Below are 21,609 nucleotides of genomic sequence, written 5' to 3' on the forward strand. Positions count from 1 at the left end.
TTTCTACAACACAGAAAATAGATCTGATCTTTGCAAATAGATCCAATCACTGTACACTTCTAGTTTTACATTCTGCAGCTGGAAAACTATATTTTTGGTGTTTCCATTCTAATTTTCTTCTGTACACATTATAAGGACACATGAATCAAACGAGCCAGATATGGAACGGGACTGCTGGTCATTAAGTTCTATGTCCCCAAGGGCTACTGGAGTTTGTTCTCATCCTAATATTCTCCAGGATTTCATCTAGTTTAGTTTGAGATGTCTTAAGCAGTACATTTCCCAAAGGAAGAGGCCTGGGGAACAGTTTGCCACTAAAAAGCCTTGCTGGCCCAAGTCCTGGCAGCCCTACCGAAACCAGTCCTAAAAACACTCTGCACAAATTACCACTTGTTCAATTAGGACATGAGTTTTGACAGGACTTTTCAGCATTGAGATTCTGGATTTGTAAACTTGTGTTCTGTGACTGAGAAGTCAATGGGATTATCATACTTTCCTAGAAGGACAATGCTCTCTGGACCCTTAGTGACCACAATGAGGTCCCTCTAAAATATGAAGGTATTGGGGTCCTTCTCAGTAGGTACTTCCTACTGAGGGAGATACTGGGCTTTAGTCCACTCATTGAGAATGATGTAATAAGAACAACTAAGATTTCGGGGCCAGGCAACCCTGTTAAGGCCTGAATTATCTCATTTGCTCATCACCGTGACCCATGAGGAAGAGACATGATCATCTACATTTTCTGCACGAGGAGAGTTAAATCTGTTAAATGACTCACATGACCAGTGGTTCCCAGAACAGAAACTGGGCAAACTGACCCTGGAGTCAGTTCTCTTAATGAGAGCCTATTGTGCTTCACTGTGCTTAGTTCCAGGCTGCATTCTGTGACCCCAAAGTTCACTTCCCATCCTGTAGAACTACCGTCCATCAGTGAAGAGGAATTACCAGAAGGGCCTACTGTGCCTATAGCTGCTTCAAAGGGGGATCCACATGCTTTTCTTTACCAACTCCCACCAGAGGAAGAAAGAGAGGAGAGAACAGGAGTCTGCCAACCTCGACAGATGGTGTGTGGGCTGTTTCGGGGATGGGAAGAGGGAGATTTTTGCTGGCTGACAAAGAACAAGGGAAAGAGATTGGAGAGAAGTGTGACATAAGCAGAAAGAGCTGCGCTTGAAATACATGTGGAGGAGAGAAGGATTGAGGGATGGGGACTGCTCTGGGCGACAGATGGGTAAATAGACTTGAAAAGACATTTTTTAAATGTCACATCACTCCAGCCTGGTGAGGAGAAGTGAGTGAGGAGAGAGACACAATCAGAATCAAGGAGAGCAAGATCCTCTCTGGGGTTTCTTTGCAGCTTCTCAATGGAAAGACTTGAGAGATCTAGGCCGGATTCTCCCACACGGGAAGACATGGATCCACACTCACTCCTGAAGGAGACATGGCCCTCGTCATGCTGGTTGGGAGTCAGCCTCACCAAAGAGAAAAGATGGGAATGTCCTGAGGAAATTTGAATTTTATCAGACCCTGTCCATTGTTAACTGAGTTCCAGGAAGGAGGACAGCGAGAGGCAATGGGATTTCTGCTCGGTTGGACCTTCTAGATACAACACCTGTTACCAAGCTCCAAGGACTCTTCCAGATCTTGGCTGAGAGCTCACTGATGGTGTGTCACACATATCCACCCTTCCTTTCCCCTCACAAGCCCATCTTAAATTATTTATGCACATGACTTAATGTTTAGATGGTTTATTCATGAGTTTGCCTTAGGAGACGGGAGACGGACAACCTGCTTTTGTGCGGGTCTCTCTGGAGAGTGGCAGCCATACAATGTGTCACTCCATCAGGCTCCATGAGGACAAAACATCTCAATGTAGGGGCATCTGTTTAAAATAACGATCACTGTTCCCTCGCTCCCAGATTGAGCAGCATTTATATTGACACGACTGCTTGAGGTAAAAGATTCAAAGATTGTTCAGCACCAGACAAGGCAGCCTGTGTGCAGGACAACAGATTAGTGCCCCTGATTGCTTAGATCCATAACTGGCCAGGAGGCAGTTTGCTGTCCTTGAGGTCATTTACCAGGTTGGCTGTGGCTCTTCTCTGGAAGACAGTGGGGACAAAAAAATGAATCACTCTGCCACCTTTCTTCAACAGTCACTGTGGACAGAGCCTTGGCCAGAGGCAGGGCTGTCTTGACCTCTTCTCTGGGAGGTTTGGCTACTGAAGGACCTTATTGCCAGAAGGACCTTGTTGACAAACAGGTATACCTGTAGGTGACTCCATGGCAAAAAGTCTTGTGGACTGTATCACAAGAAAACACAGCATGTCTTTTCTTGAGCTTTCTTACTAGTTGTCTTCGGTTATTTCTTTGGATCTCTGGAACTCAGTCTAACCAGGACTAGAGCTTTCAATTAAGTTTACACAATGTATAATTGCAATTCATAATAGCATTAACATTTTTAAATGTTTTGTCACAGTTAGGACTGCATTAAAGATATCAAATGTGTATCTTTCTCATCTTCCTACACACTGGCCTTCTTCACCTCTGAGCTACAGCTTTCTCCACAATTAGTTTATGCTTTGTCCTGAGTTAGCTACTTGAAAATTGCAAGTTAATAGAAAGCAGAGAAGGTGAGTGTTTTATAAAGGCCTGGGTGAAAGAGGTGAGTTTCACTGTATACTGTAGACTGTAGTTTCTGCTTTTGAAAAACAACTCCCAGGAAAAATAGGTGTGGGTTTATTTTCTATAAACAATTACTGAGTTCTTAACCTAAGCATAATAGTGACTCAGGAGCTCTGCGAACAAACAGAAATGGAAAATACAGTACCTGCACTAAGCCCTCCAGGAACCTGTAATGGAATAAAGCAAGAAAACCTCAGAAGTTAAGAGGTAACATAAGAGTTGGAGGGATATCAAGAAACATCGCAGCGCAGTTACCAGACTAAACGTATTGACTCCCCATCATGGGAAAATGCTTCAGATAGCCCCAGGGCACAGACTCCCACCTTCTTCTAGTCTTTTCAAAACGTGTCCTTCTCACTGGGGATGACCCTGGTCATGCCATTTCATCTTGCCAACTTCCTCAAGTGTTCCAATTGTCTCTGCTATTTTTTCCCTATAGAACACATTACTTTCTAACAAAAATACAACTCGCTTATTCTATTTTTTGTTTACTGTCTGTCTCCCACCACCACCAAAATATAAGCTTCACAAGGGCAGGGATTTTATTCTTTATTCCTTGCTATTTCTTAAGCTCCTAGAAAGTGCCTGGAACCTCAAAGGAACTCAATAAATATTTGCAATTCTCATTATATGAGCTTGAAATTGAACTGTAGATAGAATGAAAATGAAAGCAAGTTACAGCAGCTGCTGTTAGGAATTCACAGTGACACTAACTACCAAGATAGAAATAATAACCATGCGGATGATGGCTGTCAAGTATCAAGTGTTTGAGGCCCAGTTGTGTGCTAAGCTTGTTTCACTATCTTATTTAATTTCCAAAATAATCCTTGGAGATAGACATTAACTCCACTTTATTGACGAGATAAGAGTCTCAGAAAACTTAAATCACTGGTCCAGGTTACGCAAATGCAAGAAAGCGTTTGTGCTGGAATGTCAGCCTGGGGTCTTTTCATTCCAGAATCTGTGGATTCTTTTTAATCCTTTTAATTATAGAGCATTTCCAAACATGTACAGAAGTAGAAAGTTTCATACTGTGTACCCATTGCTCAGCTTCAGCCAACAATGATAAAAACATGGGCAACCAGGGCGGAGTTCATGGTCTTCATCATCTGCCACATGATCAATTAAGTGAAATGGAATATTTGATTTTTTTTTGGCACTGGAGATTGAACCCAGGGGTGCTCTACCATTCCACTACATCCCTGGTTCTTTTCATTTTTTTATTTTGAGACAGGGTCTTGCTAAGTTGTCCAGGTTGGCTCAGTCTTGCAATCCTCTATCTTAGCCTCTCAAGTCACTGAGATCACAGCAGATCACTGAGATGTTCTTTTCAAGAGCAGAAAGAATAGAACTCCACATATTTCAGCAATTGGGACACCTCCATGAGGCCTGTGTTAGCTAAACTTCCTTTTTCCTGCTACTTGCCAGTTGATTCTCCAGGTTTCAAGTAAGCCCAGGGGTGGAAGCTCTGTCCCTACTCTGTGAGTATCCCTGAGCTCAGGACCCATGAGGTCTGATTCAAGAAAAAAGAGCTCAAGAACTCATTTAGATAAGTGCATGTGCTAAGTCTAGGAAGGAGGAATGTTCTGCCCATCTGAATCACTGCCAAGGGGTTTCAGTGGTCCAGAGAAGCAAGTTCAAAAAGGAGATCAAGTGGCCAAGGACAAGGCTAGATATCTCTAGCTGGGTCACTGGGGCTTCTGGCTGATGCAGCCTGGATACACCACAAGCGTTTTCTATTAATGTTGGCACACGACAGACTAGAACAGGGAAAAGTTGACTTAGGGGAGCCACAGAACTTGGGGCACAAGAGTGAGGTGCTGGAAAGGCTGGTTCTCCAAAGAGTCCAGTATGATTTTTTAAAACCTCTTTCCAAGAGCCCATCTGTGCAATGCCAGACTTAGTTTGTTCTTCCTTGCTTAGTTTGTCCCTCATCCCTTTTCCTTCCCATAGTTTTCTAAAAGGTTGAGAGGAGAAAATAGGGATTTGAGTTAAGCAGATTTGACTGGGTTCAGTTCCTGCCTCTCCCACTTGTGGGACCTCAGGTCAGCATCAAAGTTGTCTACATGTCCTTTTCCCTGATCATTTAGGGGACAGACATGCTGTTTAGTTTGCACTTGTAGAGCATCCAAAATGATGTGTGGAACATGTGTGCCCTGTGGGGTTGGAAATGCTCCCTCCTCGCCATATGACGCTAGTCCAGCATTCCTTAATGAAGAAGGCTCAGTTTCCCAACAGGATGTGCCCATGACTAGTATTATTCCTATCCTATAAAGGAGGAAATTAAAGTACCCAGGAATCCTGGTTACATTATAAGCCCCACATACATTTTGGAAGAGATCCAGGATCTGGACGCTAAGATGCATCTTTCCCGATCCCCTCTCATTCCCCAGAGCCATAACTTCGACTTGGGTCACCTCTACATTAACACCTTTGAAGGTACTAACATGAAACCATGTCATCCTCAGGCCAAAGACAAGAGGCCAAACACCTTCCCCATGGCAAACATTGGAATAAGTCATGTGTATTTGGCTTATAATCATTCAGGTATCATGAATGTCTCCTTCCCTCTTTTTGTATTCAGATTAGAAAATTGAAGACCAAAAAGGTAAAATAACGTGCACGCTAAAGTCAAAACCATAATTACGTCCTCTAGCCCAGTTTTCCCCTTCAGGGACACCTCTCGTGCTTGGGTGCAATGAGGAGAATCCATAACCAGGTGTCATCAGGATGGCCAGATCTTCAACCCAATTTGGGATTTGGTAGGCCTAAGATTTCGTACCTAATTGCTACCCATGAATCACCCCTGTTGGCTTGTTTTGCTAAGCATATTTTGTGTTTAAGTATAGCAAAATCTTTCAGAGGTACAGGCAGTCATTATAATAAATTCTCTGATGAATAAAGGGCAATGATTATGGGCCCTCATGCACAGAAGAGTATCTGCAGGCACTGACACAGTATGGCTCCTGAACAGGTTATGTCTGCCAGGACCTGTCATTCCTCACTGGCAAGAATTTCCAGAACCTCGCTACCAGAAGAGATACTGCCTGGTACAGCAGTTAACAGGGCAGAGTCTTGAGGCAGCCTCCCTGGCTTAAAATGACATCATGCCACTTCCTAACTCCATGATCAGCATATGATTAGTTTTTCTATATCTCGGTTTTTCTTCTCAGTGAAATGGGGATAATAAGAGCATTTGATTCACATGGTTGTTCTGAGAACTGAGTTAACACATAACTTAAAACATACAATAGTGCTTGCAAATATTAAATGCTTAATACATGCTAGCTGTCTTAACAAACACTTCTCCAGACTGTAAGATACCCCCATGGTTAGGGATGCCCCAACTCCCCACACATTTTGTTAATTCTCTTTCCTTAAACTAATAGGAGTAATACAGCTGGGTTGCAATACCACCCTGGTCCTGTAGGTGCTGCTCACTCCCAAAGGCAGAGTTATGCAGACCAAATCTGTCAATATTTAATAGGTATTTGGTAATAAAATATAAGTTTCATATATATGTGTGCACACAGACACACATATATACACACATATACATGCACACACATATGAAATATTTGGTTACACAAAGCTAAAATGTGTCTATTGTGGAATTTCCAGACCATCTAACATGATAAGTGCATGGTAAACCTCCAGGTGTGCATGAGGGATGGGTGGGAGGTGATAAGAGCACCATGATCCCCAACTTTTCTAGTCACAGAACTTTTTTTTTCTACATGAACCCCCTAACTACTTAAGGGATGCTCACATTCTACTAAACTGCATTTGGAAACATTTCATTCAGGTTGACTTAAAACAGTATTTCTCAAAGTGTGGTTTTTAAATCATCTGCTTGTTAAAATGCAGTTTTCTGAATCACACACAAGACCTACAGAATCAGATCCTTTGGAGGAGGGGCTGCAGATTCTGCATTTTAATAAGCTCCCCAGGTGCACATTAAATTTTGAGAACCACTGCCTTAAAGGAAACACTTCCCTAACTTTGCAATTCTATAAATTTGAAGCCTGAATATTAAATATCCTTTGTAGGAAAGATGCTTGTTAACTTCCCAGTAAACCATACTTTAATGAAAATGGGTGTGGTGGTGTAAATGACCAGGTTTGGGAATTTTTTTGTTTGGCTCTTAATAAGCATAGAAGTCTCCCCTGTGTCAGGGAGTGGGGAGATAATGACCAACAGGACTCAGCCCCTGCCTTCAAGGTGTGTACAGGGAAGAAGGAGCCAGGCCCACTGCTCAGCCTCCTTTCTGGGCATCGCCCTAGAACCTGGAATGCAGTCAGGTTAGTAGTCAAGTTCACAAGGGAGACAGCGGGTTGATTCTGGGAATCAAAGTAGGGAGAGGAAAAATTTCTCTGGGGGAGGGGAAATGTGCAATAAGAAACAAGACAAAACGTCAAATGAAACAGGATGAGAGTGAAGAGTAAGGGGAGGGAAAACCCAAGATGAATTATGGGAAGAAAGAAGCTCAACCCTGCTGACTCTGTTTGGTTTAAGGTGAGAAATAACAGGATTAGAATGTCAAACTGCTGAGTCCTGCAGACCTACCCATAAACCCTCTCTAGGTTATTCAGCTTTTTTTCTTCTGTAGTCACTAATTAAATCAGGCCTTAAGAGAAAGAAAATAAAATAAAACACAAAATGCTTTGAGTCAAGAAGATTGCACACCACTAGCCCATAACAGGCTGGGACTCTGGTCCATGTGTACTCAGAACTGAAAGTGGGATGGGATCGGCAGGAGAAATATCAAGATGACAGAGTTCATGACTCTGTTTTAAACTCCTCGTAACCACTTCTTATTTTCTGTGCAATCTTTGGAGCACCTTATTTTCATATGTAACTTCTTTACCTTTTTTTTTTTTTTTAAAGCACTCTACCCTAGCCCCCTCTTTACCCTTAATAACAGTAGTTGAAAACACTTGGGATGCCCTTTTCAGTGTGATTTATGCATCACTCGAAAGCAGAAGTATATAAATAAAAATATTTATAAATAATATTTAAAGTCCAAATATTATCTATTATTATCCATTTTTCTCCTATGGATAAATGACCAAATTTCAAAAGTCTCCCCGAATCAGGGTAGCTCACCAATTCCATATGCTTTGCAGCATTCATATCTCCTATCCAGATAATATCTTTATAGACTAATTTCTTGCACATAAAGCTTGCTACACTGGGGGGTTCCCAACTCTCTCTCTGCTCATTTCATGAAAGCACACTGTCTGTGTTCCGCTCTTGGTAGATGGTATTTTTATGATCAAATATCTGACTCAAGCACCTGAGGCCACTTTGAGTCCATTTCCTGTGTCACTCTCCTTTCCTATGAGGGGTAGGGCTGACATCAAATAAGAATTTAACTGACTGCAACCCTAACAGAGATATTTCTGGCCCTGTGTTCTTCTGTTGTTTGCCTGAGCAAAATCTATCATTACTCTATATGCATATGGCATGTGTCAACTGTTTTAAAATTAGCCAATTTTCCTAAGCATAAAAATGGATTTTTGTCATATCAAATGAACCATATATCACAAAAACAAACCAGTTTTTGTTAGGGCTTTTTTTTTTTTTTCTTTCCAAAATGCATTAAGTCTTTCTAAGTCACTGCCAAATCTATTTCACTCACTGCATTTGTGAGATACATTTAAAGAAACCGAGCAGAGGGGGCAAGGGGGAATCTCAAACAGTGTGGTCACCTGGAAAGCTAGTTCATTACCAAACCAACCACGCCTAGGAGGCTGGATTGATTCACCTGCTTTTAAATAATAAATAAACACAGCATTTGTATGCTGCCCTGCACTGGAAGTTTGAGTTAGGGCAAAAATAATAAAAATAAGTTTAAGAAAAAGAACTGTCACTGAGTACTCTTCATAATGTTGTGATATCTGCTAAGCCTGCAGTATTGCATTTCATGCTCAGAGCAATCTTGTGATGTGAGTTTTACTATAGCCATTTTGCAGATGTGGGCACTGAGACTCCATAGCAATTTGGCAAGATCACTCAGCTGGTGCATGGCAGAGCCTGCCCAAGACTTGAACGAGGTTAATCATATCTGCACCTCTTCTCTCAATGACAAGATCGTGTCACAAGATCCTTCAGACCTCTAGGGACATGGCATTGAGATACCAGTAGGCATCCATGTCAACTCCTGTATTCCAGGTTTCTCCTCCTAATCAAGGCTAGTGGATGTTATCTTTCAGGGTTGGGGATTAGAGGGGGTCTTCTCTGGGAAATTCTACTTGAGCTCCTCAGGCGCCTCCAGACCCTGCTAAGATCAGGCGCATACTACTGAACAGGCGGCTGGAGGGTCTATGATTCCCCTCAAAAGGGAAAAACATCGGTCTCTTCTTTGGGTTAAAATCTGTGAATTTCTCTTTTGAAATGCTCACATGTTAATTGGGAGGGCAGCACATTAAATCATTACTAGTCATTAATACTTCAGCACGAATTAGTTGATCAGGTTACCAACAGGTGTGAAAGGGCCCTGACGGAACGATTTCTTGATGGAGGTAGTGGGGAGTTGCCAAGGAGGCCAGTCTCCGGGTTGCTGCGGGGGTGGGTGAGATCCTGGCCGCCTGGGGCCTAAGGGGCCAGGCAGGAAGGAGGGGCAGGACAGGACTGCTTCCACAGATGCCTGTACACACGCGCACACACACACACTGTGCACAGGCGCCCTGCTGTCCCTTCTGAGCTTGTGGGAGCTGTCCTTACAGGCCAGCAACCTTCAGGCAAGCACCTGAGCAGCCCGGGGGCTTGTAACGCAGCCTTTGGCCTCTAGGGGTCTCCAGTGCCCTGAGGCTTCAAAAGGATGCTGACCTTGCTCTGTTTTCCCTCGGGGCTCAAATCCCGAAGGGCAAAAGACTGCGCGAAGAGACTGTGTGAGACTGAGCTTGCAGGACGCCTTCCAGGACGCCAAGGCCCGCCGGAACCGCTCATCCACCGCCTTGCTCCCGCCTCTGCATTTATAATACACCTAATGGCTGAACCCAAAGTGATAGGGAAGCCGAAATGAACTGCCCCGCAGTCCTTGTGGAAGCCTCGCTATGCCTCAAGGTGTTTCTAAGGACCATCCTCTGCAGCCCCCCTCCCCCACTCTCTTCCAGCATGCCACCTCTCCAACCTACAACGACCACTCAGTCAGGCGCCTCACGTCCAGGGAGCTGCACCAGGCCCTGGAGTGGACAACAGAGCTGGGCCCCCCAAATACCAGCTCCTGCTGCCACTGGGGGTAGATCCGGATGGCCAGGCCTTCCCTGAGTTTGAGGTTGAGCAAGAGAAGGAAGGACCACAGCCTGGGTCCTGGGGGACCTGGGTGCTTTGTGAAAATGAAGTCATGAAGTGAAATTTCACAACTGAGGAGTATTGAGAGCAAGTCTGTAAGGAACTCTGAGAGAGGTGATGTTACCTGCAGTCCCTGTTGAAGTTGCAATGGCGGGCTGTCCAGCTCGGGCTTTCTCATCTGTTCTGCTACATGGATTCAAATCCCAGCTCCACTAACTAGAACGAGGTCTTGGATAATTGATCACTTCTCTATACTTAATTTTTCTCATCTTCAAAATGGGCATGATACTTTGTGCTTTTGGGGGAGCTTTTAGAACTGAATGCCAGCACCATCCCTGACACACCATGGGTGTTTATTCATAGATGTTGAATTTCATACATTTTCTCTCATCGAAAGCAAGAGGAAATGGGAGTGACTCGGCCTCCACTCAGGCACTGATGTGACTGGTTTGGACTTATATTTTGTGATCAACTTTAATGTCACCTATTATTTTAAATTAATCACGTCTTGCTTTTTAAGGAGTTCTATAGTGCAGAGGTTTTCCATGTGTTCTGAGCAGTCTCTAGATTCCAAGTGCCCAGGTGTCCCTTGGGTGGGGGAACAGAAGGGACAGGTATGGAACCACAGAACCCTAGAGGTCTCTCCAACCGTGGCAGTTCACACATGTCTGCTTTATATATTGGGATTCTAGGTAAGGGCTTATTGATTAAAGCCTTCGCTGCTTTTTTTAAAGGTTAAAAACCACGGCAAATATATTCTTGTGTAGTTCAGGGAAACCTTTTCTTCCAAGCCTAAGGACACTCGTCTCTAATTTTATTTGTTTTGAAAGCCTGCTCTTTTGAAAATGGAGCACACCTGTATTCGGAAATGGCGGTGCTTGAAATATTCAGCTCACACATACGAAGAAACTGGGATGTGTAAGGAATTGAACCAGAAACTTAGTGGAATTTCTGAACATACGCCAACCCATGTGGTCTGCTCCCAGAATTCCTTCAGGGTTTAACAGCGCTTCTCCTCCATTCTGATGGAAGTGGAACAGCTACCATTACCTTTACCTTGACCACTGAAGGTGCCCTTTCCCCTGGATGTGACCTAAGACAGTGACCACATCGCAGAACCCAAGGTTGAAGATCATAGCCTTTGCATCTGATTGAGCTGGGGTCAGATCTGAGCTCCGGCCCCATCCAAGCTGTGAGACCTTGGGCGAGCTATCTCATCTCTTTAAACTTTAATTGCCTTATCTGTAAACAGAGGTAGGAACACACCTTAAGTTTGTGCTATGATTAAGTGAGACAGTGCCTGGGAAGCAGTTAGCATGGTACCTGGCATGCGGTAGCAATTCCCAGGAAGTCCTCCGGCCCTGGCCCCCCATATACTGAAGCCACTACCCGCCTCTCAGTGACCTCAGCTGAATCCCATCATCGCTGAACATCTCACTAGCACTCACACCTGGGGGAACAAAAGCAGCAGCTCCCACCGACTGACTGAATGCTCATGGGGCAGGTGCGGGCTGAGATATTTCTTTGTCTCCAAAACAGTTGGGGATACTGATGCTTGAAGAGCTTATGTAGTCTAGCTAAGGTCACCCAGCTGGCAAACAACCCAGACAAGACTGAAGTCCAAGTTTATCTGGCCCCAAAAGTCAGAGGTCTTTTCTCCCCACCTGGCTTAGAGTTTCCCAGGGTCCTGAGTCTGAAAACCTCTAAGCTTGCAATCCTCACTTTCCATCTGCAAAACAGGAATGATACTTACTTTATAAGTTTGAAATAAAAATTAAATGAGATAGTACAAGTAAAACCAAGCCTAGTACAATTTTTATTATAAAGAAGACTTTGAATGTTTGTTAAATATACATGAACTTGTTCCATCTAAACTTTATCTGTTCTCTAAATTACTTAGAATTTCTTTTTTTTTTTTTTTTTTTTTTTTGGTGCCCGGGATTGAACCCAGGGGTGCTTCACCACTAAGCCACATCCCAGCCCTTTTTATTTTCTATTTTGACACAGGGTCTCACTAAGTTGATGAATCTTGTAAATTGCAGAGGCTGGCCTCAAACTTAGTGGTTTTCCTGCTCTGCCTCCTGAGTCACTGGGGTTACAGGCATGTGCCACCTGACCCAGCTCTAAATCATTTAAGTTTTTTTATGAGAACTATTCATAGAGAAGACATAGATGTATACCTGCGTCTAGGTGGGGTGTGCACGTGTGTGTGAATATACACGCATGTCTGTGTGCTCACGTGTGTGCTACATGGAAAGTCATAAGGCAAAGCGCCACCCAGCAAACTGTCAGAGGCGTCCCCTCTGCCTGTCCTTCCCTGGTCAGATTCCTTTCTCTCCCTCCAGTCCAATTCGCTTCTCATCTTGTTAAAAAATAATTTTCTTTTCCCCTTTGCTCATGCCTCTGGGTTGTCACCAGCCCTTTTGCCGTGCCTGTCACTTTTCTACAGTTCTGAGTGACACGTCATTCACAAGAGGGAAGTAAAATAAAGTGGTTCAGCACAGTCGGCATGTGTGTGTGTGTGTGCGTGTGTGTGCACGCGCCTTCTGACCTTGTCAAGAGCAGCCAACTGGACACCTTGTGAAACATGTCTTGCCCAGAAGGACAGGAGGGATAAGGGGACTGCTGAGGGAGAGGCTTGAAACCTCTGGGCTCTGCTCCTCCCTGAGACCACCCAGGGCAGACCCAGTGCCTGCAGGGTGAGAGGGACATAGCAGCATCCAGAGCCCTAGTTACACCGAATGCATGACTTCTCCCCTCAGGTCCCAGGCTGAGCCCTATCTTGGGTTCAGATTCAGCCCTCTCCACTTTTCTTAAGTGACAGTTTCAATGTTACCTGCCTGAAAGAGTTTCCTGACTCTCAATCACACTCTCCTTATTTTATCTTCTCCACTATCACTACCTGAAGTTATCTCATTTATTTATTTACCTACATGCTTTGTTTTCTGGATACCAGAGAAATAAAGAACTCAGGATCAAACTTGTTTAGAACGCCAGCTCCCCTGTTTACTAGCTGTGTGACTTGGATAAGTTATGCAATCTCTCTGAACCTCCTATTTATCATCTATGAAATGGGAATGGCAAACCTACCTAACTTACAAGATCAACGAGTTACTGTGCGTGAAGTCTTCAGTACCGTGCCTGACCCGCGGGTACCGTGCGTGTGTTTGCTATTATCATCAGTGTCTGAAATACCCACTCTCACCGTGGTGATTGGCCTGGCTTTCCTCTAGAACGGAAACAACTTGACGGCAGGGCTCTGATCTGTGCCGTTCTCTGCCGAGTCCCCTGTGCTGCAGCATAGGATGCAGCGCACACTCATAACAACACACACAATAAATATTTCCTGAGAAATCTGCCGTGGAACCCCAGTCTCCACCCTGGCACTTAGTGCAGGAGAGAGCCACATAGACAAGTCACTACGCTGTGGTGGGAGCGGTGCTGAGCAGAGTTGCAGTGGGATGTGTAGGAGTACAGAGGGGGAGGCGACGAGTCCCTCCCAGGGTCTCAGAGACGCCGTCTCAAGGAGGTGATATTTAGAGTCTTGAAACTCGGTAACCCTTCAAGAAGCGAGACCAGGGCAGGGGAAGGTTATGCAGGAACACGAGGAGGCACAGCTAAGTGCCCCCGTCCCTGTGAGTTGCTGCCTGTCATGTCACGTGGCTGCAGTGAGAAGCAGAGGCTGGAGAGATGAGCAGGGAGAGGCTGTTGGACCAGCTCAGGAATCTGGGCTGCATTCTGACAACCGTGGGGAGTCTCTGGTGGTTACAAGGAGAGAGGCATGACCGGAAGTACCATTCTGCAAGATGGTGCCAGCTGCAGAGGGAACCCGCCAGCCTTCAAGACAGGAAGCAGGGAGACCAGAGCCTGGGAAGGTCCAGGTGAGGAGGGACAAGAGCCAGCTACCCAAGAGTGGCAGGAGCTTGAGACAGAGCCCAGGTGCACCTTGTCCAGTCCTGGCAATCGATTGGCGGGGGGCGGGGGGAAAGAGTGCGGCAGCTGGACAACACGCTTCCTGAGGCCTCTGGAGGCCTGGTCGCGCCACTGGCCAAAGCAGGGAATTTGGGGAAAGCAATGGGTGTGTGTGTGAATGCTGACCCCAGCTTTGGACACTGTGACCTTGGGGGTACCCAACAGAAGACCTAAAGTAGGAAAAGGGGTGGCACTGTTTGGCATCTACCCTGTGCCAGGAGCTGTGTTAGGCACCTTCTGTATTTTGTCTTACTTCACACTTAGAACAACACTTTGAGAGATGGGACATTCTTGTCTTTATTTTATGGGCACCGAAACTCAGCTTCAGAGTATCTTTTCTTCGTGGTTAACATTGAAGAACTCTAAGTAGATCATTGTGATTAAGCCACACTGAACAAAGAACGTGTAAAGAGAAGGATTAGAAAAGACAGTCGTACAGGTAATGTGGGGCAGATCGTGGAAATCCTAGAATGGAACCTTAACTGTCCTGCAGGGTTATTGTAAGAAGCAGGTGAAATATGGCCTGTGGAAAAAAAATTGTGAATTATAAAACATTGAGCAAATATGAGTTCTAGTCAGGGCCAAACCTTATTGCAGTGACTAGCAATAATAACATAATGACAACAGATGAGTTATGATTTTCAAATCTGTAATTATTAAATGATATTCTATAACTATGACTTCTCCCCTTTCTTCTTACTGATAATTCGATGAAATAATCTTTGACACAAAACAGTGCCTTTTCTTTCTCTCCGTCACACTATCAACATGTCCAGTTTGAAAAAGGAAAACCCCTCACAGGTATGATCCTAATATGGCAGAGATGAGAAAGAAGAAGGGAATTTGAAAATTGAATACACCCAACTGATCCCCACTGTAAAGATCAGTCGCTTGGTTATTTCCACTGTCAGGAAGAGACTCAAAAATATCAGGATACAATCTGCAGGCCTCCCATCTCCTCAATATTTGCGCATGAACGGAGAGCTGCAACACTTTGCAAGGGCTCTGGGCTGAGTCACGGTTAGCGAGGTCCCTCCGCAAACAAATACAGGTCAGCATAAGCCATTTGTGCCCTCCTTGACTTTAAGTTTCAGAAATACCTGTCCACAGGCTCCCCTGGGCTGCTCTTGACCTCACCCTCCATGTTCTCTCTTTTTCACATCTCTGGCTCTTTGTCTCGTGGCTCTGCCCTTTCTCCCCATTAACTTGTCACTTCTTTGCAGGGCCTAGACCAGCACTTTCCAAGAGAAATGTAACGCTGGCCACATTTAACTTTTCTAGTAGCCACATTAAAAAGGAAAAAGAAATGGTGAAAGCAAACGTAGTATATTTTATTTCATGCAGTATGTCCAGAATATGTGATCATCATTAAAAATTGTTGATGAGCAAGGCATAGCCAGGCACAGCCAGGCACATGCCTGTAATCCCAGCAGCTCGGGAGGCTGAGACAGGAGGATCATGAGTTCAAAGCCAGCCTCAGCAAAAGTGAGGTGCTAAACCACTCAGTGAGACTCTTGTCTCTAAATAAAATACAAATTAGGGCTGGGGATGTGGCTCAGTAGTCAAGTGATCCTAAATTCAATCTCTGGTACAAAAAAAAAGTATATATATTATATATATATATATATATATAATTTATATATATATATATATAAATTCTTTTACATTCCTTTTAAAATGAATATTCAAATCCACTGTGAATTTTATACTACAGTACATGTTTCACATGCTCAAGGGCCACCTGCGGCTATCCTATTGGGCAGTTAGGACATGTTCAGTTCAGTCCTGAGGTATAAATCGTCAGCTCCTTTGGCCCGTAATCATTCAGGATATATTTGCAGGGTGAGTTTCTATACCAGGAATGGTGGGACTGGCTAGTGAAGATTCCATGCTGTAATGATGCTACTTAAATTCACTTCCTTCTGCATGGCAGAGTGGCAATTAAAGAGGGACCAACCTGCCCCTAATTGGTCAGATAAGACCAGTTCACTGTAGCCCTGAGGCTGAAGCCTAGCTGCTCTGCCTGTCCCTTCTCTCATAAATAGAAAAGACTTAAATCCACAACCACTGACCATACACCCACCCTCCTGGACCTTCTTCACATTCCCTAAAGATGGTGGTGGATGCTTCTGAAGAGTAAAATGAAAGGTCATGCCCAGAGTCCAGCTGCATGGACACTGAATACAGGAATCAAGGTCTAGGGCAGGATATTCAAGAGCCAGTAAATGTCCCTAGAGACCTGTTCCCCGAATGAACTCCTGAGGCAAAGCACACAAACAGACTGGGTTCCTGGGGATTTCCCGCTTGACCTCTGAGCAGTTACGGTGTGACTTTAGGCAAGTCATTTTACTCTTGTGCTGCACATGAACTCCCTCTAGTACAGGAATAGGGCCACAGAGCAGTGATGTGCAGCCTGAATACACGTCTCACAACAAATGAAGACCAGGGAGCAGGACAGTTGTTACCAGCCCTCTCACAGGAACCATGCTTCACCTTGACCTTCTCCCTGGGAGAGAAGCCCACTGTGTGTGGAGAGGAGTACGTGTGTGGCTGGCAGACCCAGCCTTCTGCTGGTGGGCAGCCTTTGGTCCTTCCTTGGGCTGACCAGGCTGACTGACTGCCTCTCCCCTCTCCTGCTCAGCTGAGCAATAACAGTAGCCCGGGGTACAGCTGTGGGCAGTACCACACCCTGCCCCCTCTTGCTTTCTTGTGGTCTCCTCCTTGGTGACTGCTACAGCATATGTTTTATTAAAAGGGAAAGAGAAGGGGAGACAAGAGGTTATGTACATGGGCATGCTCAAGAATCTTAAGATTGAAAATCTTCTGCTCAGTGCTAAATGCCTAAGGGCTTTGGCATTTTGCCGACTCTAAGTAAACCCCAAGAGGAACATTTGGGTGGGGAAATAGGAAATGGAAGAAAATCAAAGCTCTCTCTTAAGATATTCTGATTCTAAAATATGAGATTTTCTCATGTTCTCTCGAAACTGCCTGCTTTCCCCTAATATCCTTACTCAGTTTTTTGGATATGAGGTTGATAAGCTCTCTGACCTTGAGCAACATTTTCCTCCTTGTATGTGGGTTAGACTTAGGGCTGGGCAGAAGCACAGGTCATTCTCAATGCCTAAAGAGATACCCAGCATTTCAGAGCCCTCTGTTCAGATCCTCAGGCAACTTCTCCTAGGTCATTGTATGTTTAAAATAATGGAACCAGATTTATAGTGTTTCCATGTTGGGAGAGCAGAGGTGATCCAGGGTCAGCACTAAGGAACTGGTGAAGAGTCCCGCTTTCTCAACTGTGCTGCACTTGGTGTCTCCATGAGCTGGAACCCAACTGCCCTTCCCTCCCCATCTGAACTAAACCCACCCCATCCCCAGGGCTTAGCTCAGACTCTCTCTCCTCTGAACGCTGATAGCTCTCATTATCTGTAAAAATCAATTGCAGATTAATTAGATCAGCCTCTTGGCCCCTCCTGTATTGAACTGCTGATTAGAACTTATATCATCATTTGCCTGGTGCTAGATGTAGGCCTGCTTCCCTAACTAGACTGGAAGATCATTGAGGGCAAAGGCTTTTAAGACTTTTATCCTTCACTACCTTTAGGTCAGTGCCAGAGGAGGAGCTCTGGGAAGAAGCAGCCTCCCAACCTTGTAAAGTACAGAATAACTAAATCAGACAGCAACTACCAAGACTGACCCCTCCTTAGAAGAAGCTGGTGGAGATGGGTTGGTTTAGGAGCAATAAGACTCAGATCCCATTCCAAGATTCCCTTAATTGCTGTGTGACCCAAACTAAAGCATTTCTCTTTCTGAGGTTCTCTCCCCTTCCTTTTCCAAGAAGAAGGCTAAAATCACTCTAGTCTACTTCTTAGACTAATCAAAGATAAATGAGACAATCTGCCATGAGAATATTGATTAGAGGAGCTTTGTAAAATGCTCCCGGCATTTAAAATTTCCAATGTTCCCCCCCAAATTGGAAAAGGATGCCTTTATAAAATGTATCCAAGGTCTTATGTTTTAAGAGAAAGAGTGGAATCACCAAAAGCATATAGCACAGTGTTCTGATAAACACTAACCAGCAAACCTCAACACGCAGCATCTCAGTCAGCAGAAAGTGCCCATGCAGATGTCTCCAGTCCCTCCAGATTACCTCTTGTTTGTGAGCTGGAGAGGGATTTTGGAGCACCCTCTCTGAGGGGATCTCACTTATGTGATTCTCCCTGGGGACTAGCCTGTGCCTTGGGAAAGGGGATCTGGAGGAGCTGATGACGCAGGGACACTCTGCCCTCTGGCCTCACTCAGTAAACAACCTGTCAGGAGGCCAGGAAGAAACACTCAGAAATGGATCTTGAGGGCCATGGACAGAAGATGCTCCCCATTCTCGAGACAAGACCAAGGTAGCAGGGCAGGAACCTCCTGCCCTCCCTAGCCATTTCCTCCTCATCTCCTTTCTTATGCCCACACTACAGCACACACCACTCCATTCTGTGGGGGGAAAAACAACTCCATTTTTTGGTGAGGAGAGGAAAGCAAGAGTCAAGAATGTTTCTATCTTCTCCCGGGCTGCAGCCCAGCTGTCAGACCTTTGGAGCCAGCTGCTTTCCAGCAGGGAAGACTATGGTCTGACATTTGCTTCCTGTTTTCAACATTCCTCAGTATCCAGGCACTGCATCTTTTCACATCACATCCCTCCTCAAAGAAGCAAAGCATGCATCTTTTCCCAGAGCAGGCAGCAGCTATGATACCAGCAGGACAGGATCACTGTGGCAGCCTTGCTTGGTCATGCCCTCAATGCTGCACAGCAACTTACTGGGGGGAGAGGAGAACTTCAGAGTCATGCTTTAAACAAACAGCATACACACAACCGTTTGAAGTCAAAAGAGAAACACAAACTTCAGCACCCTCTGCTGTTGCCTGAGGTCATCAGACTGCCCCTGGGGGATTTGGTAAAATACTTCAGCTGCTTGGGTAAGACTGGCATCGCATGTCATCGCTCATCTTCTAGTGAGCACCGTCAGAGAGTCACTTCAACATACACACAACTGGAGAAGGACGGGGCAGAAATAATTGACTTACAATATACATTTTAGCTTTCTGATTGGTCTGTGCTGACATTTCACTGTGCTTGTTGGATAAGGCCCAGATTGCCTGGCTACGAGCATGGCCTTTTATAATCATTATCCTTATAACAAAACATTTGCTCCTACTCAGGGCACCCTGTTCCCAAGGCTAGGAAGAGCACACACACAGTTCTTTACAGAGGGGTCTGTTCAATCATGTTATAGTGCATTAGCTTGATTTTTAGTTAATATTTGGCTTAGGTCTATAGACCCTGGATAAATATGTACCATGCAGAGGGACTGCTTGGGGAGGAGAAAACTCCTCTGGGCTAGAATAGCAGCTCACAAGTTGATTCTCCTGCTAGGCAGAACCACTCCAGGCACCCGTGGCCCGCGCTGGGCACTGTGCATGCTTGCTTCTTCTGTGGGTAGCCAGTTTCCTACAGATAGCTGTGAACACGCACGCACACACGCGTGCACACACACACACACACACACACACACACACACTACAGGCAGCAGTGGACTGTGTACCCAGATGATCACAGAAACAGGGAGAGATATCTGCTAGATGATACCAGCACATCCCCCTTTCTGCACAGGAATATTCTCTCCTAGTGTCTCCAATGCTCTGCCGGGCTCCATCAATCAATGGGGCTTCTGCCACCACCCTGGAGACTATTTGCACCTTAAAGGGTTCACTCTTTGGAACCACCTACCCCCAGCTGCAAGTGCATGGGAGAAGGACTAGCCTCTAAAGGCAGGCTACAGGGCTCTCTGAACATGTGAAGACAGATGTACCGTGCATCAGGATCTCGGTGCCTTAGGGTCCTTCCCAAATATAGTGAACCTCATACAGTTCAGTTCAGCATCTGCTCAGCAGGCAAAAGTCCTCTTCATCTTCTGCAATTATGCAGCCCGATTGGATTTTCTGAAGCTAATGGGAGTTGCACTAACTTTGAGGACTTAGACCAAGCAAAAGCAATATAGGTCAGGCAGAGTGTCCAAGTCGTGTAACAGCCATGCAACACCAGGAGACAAAATCAGAGCGATCTCCAGCTAGCCCCTGAAGTCCACCGCTCAGCTCCACAAGACAGAACTAAGAGCCCTGGAATCATTACCCCCTTTGCCTACAACTGTCAGGCACCAGGGCACGAGGGTTATAGGAGGGCAAGATGATCCCTCACCAATGCGTGCACCAAAGGACAACGAAGAGGAGATAGAGAAAAATCGCGAAACCCCTGCACTGTTACCTTGAATCCTTGCAAGAGCCCTCCTTGCCGTATCAGCTGCTCCCCAAACCTCCAACGACTGGGAGGAGGCTCCTAAAAGGTTCCAGATTTTCGTGCAACATCTCTAGTGGCAGCTCTCCAAAGTTTTTACTTCATGATTTCTTGTGGCTCTTTCTCATTTGGGGAAACGCGAATGCCTCCCCCTCAGCGTGTGAGAGGGAGCGGATGTCTCTTTTCAAATTCTCCTGCTCTCCGCTTTGCTGTTGCCGCCGCCGCCGCCGCCGTTAGACCACTTGCCTGCTGCCTTCCCGCTGAGCAGCAAGGATCCCAGTCACCCAGAGCATCTTTGAAGTGAGGCTTTGGCGCTGGGCTGGGGGCACGCGGGTTGGGAGAGGTGAGGAAAGTGGAAAACCCAGCTGGGGGAGTCCCTGTCCCTCTACCGAGAGAAACCTAAGGTCTCGCCTTCTTTCCAACTCTAAAGACTCACCCGCCCTCTCTGTCATCCAAGATCGGAGCCTTGCACATGGGCAAAGACGGTTCCTCCGGCCCCGTGGCTTGCCCGGCTGCCTGCAGACCTAGCGGCGCCCTCGGAGCGCCCCGCAGGTGCATAGCCCTGGACAAGTGCTCTCCCGATCCTCCGAGCTCAGCGGAGGCGCTGCCAGAGGAGCCGCGAGCAGCTGGCGAGGCGGACGGTTTCCATACCAGGGCTGCAGCCCGGCGCGTCCCCGCTGCCACTCCGCGCTCCGTACCTAGGCAGTGTCACCTGCAGACTCAGACACCAGATGAGTGTCTTAAGATAACAATGCTGCCCGGCCTGCCTCTCTCTTTTTTTCTTATGCATGTAGGTCGGCAGCCAATAGGACGCAGCGACACACTCCCCACAGGTGCCCATTGGCTGGGCGGCCTGGCAGGGGCGGGCTCTGAGCCCAGCGACTATCTCCTTTGGCTAGCTGGCAGGCTGGGGCACAGCTCAGAGTTAACCCTCCCGGTTTTGCAGCAGGGACTTTTTGGCACAGATAAGGGAACCTCGGATAGATTCAAGGGCTGGGGCTGGGGCGGGGGCGGGGGTCAAGTTTGGATAGTCTACGAAGACTGGGGAACAAGAAGCAGCGGGGGAGCTAATTACATTTTCTTCTAATCTTCCCCGAGTTATAATCATCATTTGCCCCAGCCCATTTTGTTGGCTTGCTTAACCAGAACTCCCAGAGATTGGGACCCACTTTCCTTCTAATCTGAGGTTTCATTTGGTTGTTTTGTGCATTTCAGCTTCCTGAGTTACTCAGAAGTGAGCCCCAAGTGAGAAATAGTACACACGCACACGAAGGAAAGAGAGAGGGAGAGAAAACCAAAAGATAGCAGGAACTGCT

The 21,609-nt window shown here is 45.9% G+C and overlaps 1 protein-coding gene across 2 annotated transcripts in view; it reads right to left on the reverse strand.

The window, feature by feature from the left end:
- The window catches only part of Brinp2 (BMP/retinoic acid inducible neural specific 2), a 97,654-nt gene extending 76,631 nt beyond the window's left edge, over nucleotides 1-21,023 (reverse strand). Inside the window, exons 1-2 of one of the 2 annotated variants that reach the window (XM_047521449.1) lie at nucleotides 20,730-21,023; nucleotides 20,264-20,612 (exon numbers count right to left, since the gene is read on the reverse strand). The gene's annotated coding sequence lies outside the window, so the exon portion shown is untranslated. The remainder of the gene's footprint in view (nucleotides 1-20,263; nucleotides 20,613-20,729) is intronic. The other variant, XM_047521450.1, reaches the window with a different exon arrangement.
- Between the last annotated feature and the right edge of the window lie 586 nt (nucleotides 21,024-21,609).

The sequence above is a fragment of the Sciurus carolinensis genome, chromosome 12, assembly GCF_902686445.1.
Source record: "Sciurus carolinensis chromosome 12, mSciCar1.2, whole genome shotgun sequence".
NCBI lineage: Eukaryota > Metazoa > Chordata > Mammalia > Rodentia > Sciuridae > Sciurus > Sciurus carolinensis.